Source organism: Oncorhynchus clarkii, unplaced genomic scaffold (genome assembly GCF_045791955.1).
Source record: "Oncorhynchus clarkii lewisi isolate Uvic-CL-2024 unplaced genomic scaffold, UVic_Ocla_1.0 unplaced_contig_7132_pilon_pilon, whole genome shotgun sequence".
In the NCBI taxonomy this organism is placed as follows: domain Eukaryota; kingdom Metazoa; phylum Chordata; class Actinopteri; order Salmoniformes; family Salmonidae; genus Oncorhynchus; species Oncorhynchus clarkii.
Window position 1 is genome coordinate 41678 of NW_027258670.1, and position 6000 is coordinate 47677.

General features: G+C 47.8%; 1 protein-coding gene across 1 annotated transcript in view; it reads right to left on the reverse strand.

The window, feature by feature from the left end:
* LOC139398048 (lysine-specific demethylase 6A-like) overlaps positions 1-5757 on the reverse strand; it is a gene marked incomplete at its 3' end in the record, with an annotated part of 46349 nt that extends 40592 nt beyond the window's left edge. The window contains exons 1-2 of the mRNA XM_071144292.1: positions 5702-5757; positions 3351-3385 (exon numbers count right to left, since the gene is read on the reverse strand). The remainder of the gene's footprint in view (positions 1-3350; positions 3386-5701) is intronic.
* Between the last annotated feature and the right edge of the window lie 243 nt (positions 5758-6000).

Genomic DNA, 6000 nt, shown 5'->3' on the forward strand with positions numbered 1-6000 from the left:
GACAACCAGGTGAGAGGAGTTCCTTACTAATTAGTGACCTCATTTCATCAATCAAGAACAAGGGAGGAGCGAAAACCCAAGGACACTTTTGTTGTAACAGACAGAGTCAAGGGGAGAGAATACTTTCTGAAGGCACTGTCTATGTACCTCAATTACCTTGTACACCTGCACATCGACTTGGTACCCCGTGTATATAGCCAAGTTATCATTACTCATTTAATTATTGTTATAATTTTTATATTTATTTCTTGTGTTAAAATGTTTCTATAATGTATGTTTCTTTGTTGGGAAGTGCTCGTAAGCATTTCACCGTTGTTTACAAAGCATGTGACAAAAAATGTTATTGGATTTTGATTTGAAATATGATATAGATTGAATTGTTTTTAAAGTGAACACCTGCTTCATACCTGTATTGCAGAAAGCTGAGAAAGTGCCTCTTAAAAAGGAAGCGTGAAGCCTGTGGAAGTCAGCAGTAGAAATAATGTTTGTCTGGGGTTTTATATCATAATGTACAACAGTTAATGAAACTAACACTAAAAGTGTGACATTTTTTTAAATTCAGTGTTATTTCCTGATAGTTGCTGGTTGAAAATACAATCTAGCATTAGAACGTACCAGAGGCCACCAAAATACAGCTTGGTCGGGGGACCTGGCTGGCTACTTTTTCTATTTGGCTAGCTACTCCACGTGATTGTGGGAAAAAGTGTGTGTATTATCCCACCTTCAGTGCTGTTCGCCCTGTCTCCCTGTAGCGCTGTCTTAGGCATCTCACAGTATGAGCATTGCAATTTATTGTCCTGGCCACATCTGCAGTACTCATGCCTCCTTGCAGCATGTCTAAGGCACGTTCACACAGATGAGCAGGGACCCTGGGCATCTTTCTTTTGGTGTTTTTCCAGAGTCAGTAGAAAGGCCTCATTAGTGTCCTAAGTTTTCATAACTATGACCTTGCCTACCGTCTGTAAGCTGTTCTTGTCTTAACGATCGTTCCACAGGTAGATGTTCATTAATTGTTTATGGTTCATTGAACAAGCATGGGAAAGTGTTTAAACCTTTTACAATGAAAATGTAAGGGTCCTGAAAAAGGGACTTTCTTTTTTGGCTGAGTTTATATGTATTGCGATTCGATACTGAGATTTTATTGCGATTCGATGTTCCAAACATATTGCTCACCATGTCTGCTGCAGAGGGACAACAGCCACGAGGAGTCAATATATGTTTCAAAGGCTGATTAAAACTAGTCCTACTGACTGTACATCTGAAATTCAACTCATTCTAAAGCTTTGGACACACCGCGAACGCCTAAAAGCAGCAGGGCAGGTAGCCGTCCTCTGGCTTGATGTCACCACAGTGTGTTTCAGGGACCAAAAGCAAGGTGTTACCAAGCAGTAGCTGTCTTACCAACTGAACATGTCTACTATCCAGCAAATAACCATGTTCGCCCCTAAAACACCTCATTATCCATGGACATTTGAAACTATTTGTTGTTTCCCTGACATCACCACAGCTCTAGGCATGGCAGAGAAGAGCTGATTGGATGAGGAGTGAGTGGGGGGGGGGGGTTGAGGCAGACTATAGCAGGTTAGAAGAGCACTGCGACTGGAGCTGTAGAGTTCTCCTGGTTCACGTTGTCACTGGACACTGATCTAAGGTCAGTTTTGTTTTTCACCAAAATCGAACACGTCAAAGTCATTCCTTGGAGAGCCAAGTGTCTGCGGGTTTTTGCTCCTCACTTGGGGGGGGGGGGGGGGGCATTCTCTCAACCAGCTTCATGAGGTAGTCACCTGGAATGCATTTCAGTTAATTTATGGAATATCTGTCCTTCTTAATGCATGAGCTAATCAGTTGTGTTGTGACAAGGTAGGGGTGGTATACAGAAGATACCAAATACCAAATCTATATTATGGCAAGAACAGCTCTAATAAGCAAAGAGAAATTACAGTCCATCATTACTTTAAGACATGAAGGTCAGTCAATCCAGAAATCAGAGTTCAAGTAACAGACATCTCAACAACTATTCAGAGGAGACTGCGTGAATCAGGCCTTTTATAGGTCAAATTGCTGCAAAGAAACCACTACTAAAGGACACCAATAAGAAGAGACTTGCTTGGGCCAAGAAACATGAGCAATGGACATTAGACCGGTGGAAATCTGTCCTTTGGTCTGATGAGCCAAATTTGAGATTTTTGGTTCCAACCGCTGTGCCTTTATGAAACGCAGAGAAGGTGAACGGATGATATCCACATGTGTGGTTCCCACCATGAAGCATGGAGGAGGAGGTGTGATGGTGTGGGGATTCTTCGCTGGTGACACCGTCTGTGATTTATTTAGAATTCAAGGCACCCTTAACCAACATGGCTACCACAGCATTCTGCAGCGATACACCATCCCATCTGGTTTGAGCTTAGTGGGACTATAATTTGTTTTTCAACAGGACAATGACCCAACACACCTCCAGGCTGTGTAAGGGCTATTTGACCAAGAAGGAGAGTGATGGAGTGCTGCATCAGATGACCTGGCCTCCACAATCACCCGACCTCAACCCAACTGAGATGGTTTGGGATAAGTTGGACCGTGAAGGAAAAGCAGCCAACAAGCCAACATATGTGGGAACTCCTTCAATACTGTTGGAAAAGCATTCCTCGTAAAGCTGGTTGAGGGAATGCCAAGAGTTTGCAAAGCTGTCATCACGGCAAAGGGTGGCGACTTTGAAGAATCAAAAATCTACTTTGTTTAACACTTTTTTTGTTAGTACATGATTCCATATGTGTTATTTCATAGATGTCTTCACTATTATTCCACATTATAGAAAATGTTAAAAAATAAAGAAAAACCCTTGAATGAGTAGGTCCAAACTTTTGACTGACTCGATAAGCGCATTCACAAAAAGTTAACATTTTATAAGTGTGTGTAGTAATTCCATACAGATACAGCTGACAATAAATGTTGTTAATGTTTCTAGTTGTCACTAACAGGCGCATTCGAGGCGGACGACATGTTGACTGTTGCCTTGTTTCAGTTTGCATATGCCTACTTCCTGCTGTCACAGAGGACAAAGAAATAACGGTTTGTGCAGACCACAAGGTAAACAGACCACAAGGTAAACAGACCACAAGGTAAACAGACCACAAGGTAAACAGACCACAGCTACCTTCCCTTTTAGGAGTAATGACAACAACTGATAAGGGATTAGAAGATAGGCCATATTATAAGGTATATAGTGATACTAGGTCACTCGAATATCTATGAGGTCAACTCAACCTATCCACCACCAAAATGTACAGCAGACTTCTCAGCAGCCTTCATTACCAGCACCAGAGAAAAAGGGGAAATAAGGAAGGATTTCTTACCTGAATCTCATATAAATGAGCGATGTGGAACTGAACTGTAAATAGAAAGAGAGAGTTAAACTGATACAAAGGACTGGAGGACTGTGCTCTCTCACATTTCCTCTTAGTGATGAAACCAAACAGAAGCTCTAGCTGGTAGAAATTCATGAAATGGAGAAAAACTTGTTTGTTTTTTTACAGAGAGAGCTATGGCAAATAAATCCAAATCTGACTCCCCCTTGTGGTACTGCTTCTGACTCCCCCCTGTGGTACTGCTTCTGACTCCCCCCTGTGGTACTGCTTCTGACTCCCCCCTGTGGTACTGCTTCTGACTCCCCCCTGTGGTACTGCTTCTGACTCCCCCCTGTGGTACTGCTTCTGACTCCCCCCGTGGTACTGCTTCTGACTCCCCCCCGTGGTACTGCTTCTGACTCCCCCCCGTGGTACTGCTTCTGACTCCCCCCCGTGGTACTGCTTCTGACTCCCCCCCGTGGTACTGCTTCTGACTCCCCCCCGTGGTACTGCTTCTGACTCCCCCCCGTGGTACTGCTTCTGACTCCCCCCCGTGGTACTGCTTCTGACTCCCCCCCGTGGTACTGCTTCTGACTCCCCCCCGTGGTACTGCTTCTGACTCCCCCCCGTGGTACTGCTTCTGACTCCCCCCCGTGGTACTGCTTCTGACTCCCCCCCGTGGTACTGCTTCTGACTCCCCCCCGTGGTACTGCTTCTGACTCCCCCCCGTGGTACTGCTTCTGACTCCCCCCCGTGGTACTGCTTCTGACTCCCCCCCGTGGTACTGCTTCTGACTCCCCCCCGTGGTACTGCTTCTGACTCCCCCCCGTGGTACTGCTTCTGACTCCCCCCCGTGGTACTGCTTCTGACTCCCCCCCGTGGTACTGCTTCTGACTCCCCCCCGTGGTACTGCTTCTGACTCCCCCCTGTGGTACTGCTTCTGACTCCCCCCTGTGGTACTGCTTCTGACTCCCACCTGTGGTACTGCTTCTGACTCCCACCTGTGGTACTGCTTCTGACTCCCCCCTGTGGTACTGCTTCTGACTCCCCCCTGTGGTACTGCTTCTGACTCCCCCCTGTGGTACTGCTTCTGACTCCCCCCTGTGGTACTGCTTCTGACTCCCCCCTGTGGTACTGCTTCTGACTCCCCCCTGTGGTACTGCTTCTGACTCCCCCCTGTGGTACTGCTTCTGACTCCCCCCTGTGGTACTGCTTCTGACTCCCCCCTGTGGTACTGCTTCTGACTCCCCCCTGTGGTACTGCTTCTGACTCCCACCTGTGGTACTGCTTCTGACTCCCACCTGTGGTACTGCTTCTGACTCCCACCTGTGGTACTGCTTCTGACTCCCCCCCGTGGTACTGCTTCTGACTCCCCCCCGTGGTACTGCTTCTGACTCCCCCCCGTGGTACTGCTTCTGACTCCCCCCCGTGGTACTGCTTCTGACTCCCCCCGTGGTACTGCTTCTGACTCCCCCCCGTGGTACTGCTTCTGACTCCCACCCGTGGTACTGCTTCTGACTCCCACCCGTGGTACTGCTTCTGACTCCCACCCGTGGTACTGCTTCTGACTCCCACCCGTGGTACTGCTTCTGACTCCCCCCTGTGGTACTGCTTCTGACTCCCCCCTGTGGTACTGCTTCTGACTCCCCCCTGTGGTACTGCTTCTGACTCCCCCCTGTGGTACTGCTTCTGACTCCCCCCTGTGGTACTGCTTCTGACTCCCCCCTGTGGTACTGCTTCTGACTCCCCCCTGTGGTACTGCTTCTGACTCTCCCTGTGGTACTGCTTCTGACTCCCCCTGTGGTACTGCTTCTGAGTCCCTGGGTGCAGACGGAAGGAGTCTGCATGGTGTGTGACTACAGATGGGAGAGAAGTTAGGTCCCCAATGTGTGTGTGTATATAAAATTGCTCACATGTACGTGTGGCAGAGTCTGAGCTCTAGCGAGCAGCTCTCTGCCGATCCCTTCTAATGTGGTCTCCTAGGCAACTCAATCTCAGGCAGGTGGTCGGAATGAGCGTGTGTGTGTGTCGCCTTGAAAACCCCAGGGTCAGGCATACAGACCATGGGGAAATGGCACGGCAACCGGGAGTATATAATGAAATTATAAAAATACCCAGACAGCGTTCTGTGCCCTTTCCTTTACGTGGGTTAACACTGACAAATGACCAAGTCAACCTGACACTGTCATTATGGATAATGCATCATCTCACATAACCAGTGAGTACATAACTCCACATACTGGGGGAAAAAAACAGGAAGGGGAATTCATTGGGGTTTCAGTGACGGTACCAAACAGGAGAGGAATGGTGTGCTTGAGTGTGAGTGTAGAAGAGAGAAATGGGGATGTAATGGTTCTTACTTTCAGCTTTGGACAAAGTGCAGGGGTTGGAGTCAATCAAAGCCAGCTGAAAATGCTGCAGAGAGAGAATGCATGTCATTAAGGAGGGATTCTGTGCAGCGTTGGTCCATTATGACAAAAGGTTAGCATTTCACATGAAGTAGACAAAACATGCCAACAGCTAAAGTATGACAGCGCAACGGACAGAGAGGACGTTCAAAGACCGGGTTGACCATGTGACTAGCCTGCACAACCCTGCTGCAGTGTCTCCTCAACAGCAGACCCAACTCTCCGCGGACGCACACGGCCTGACAACCAGC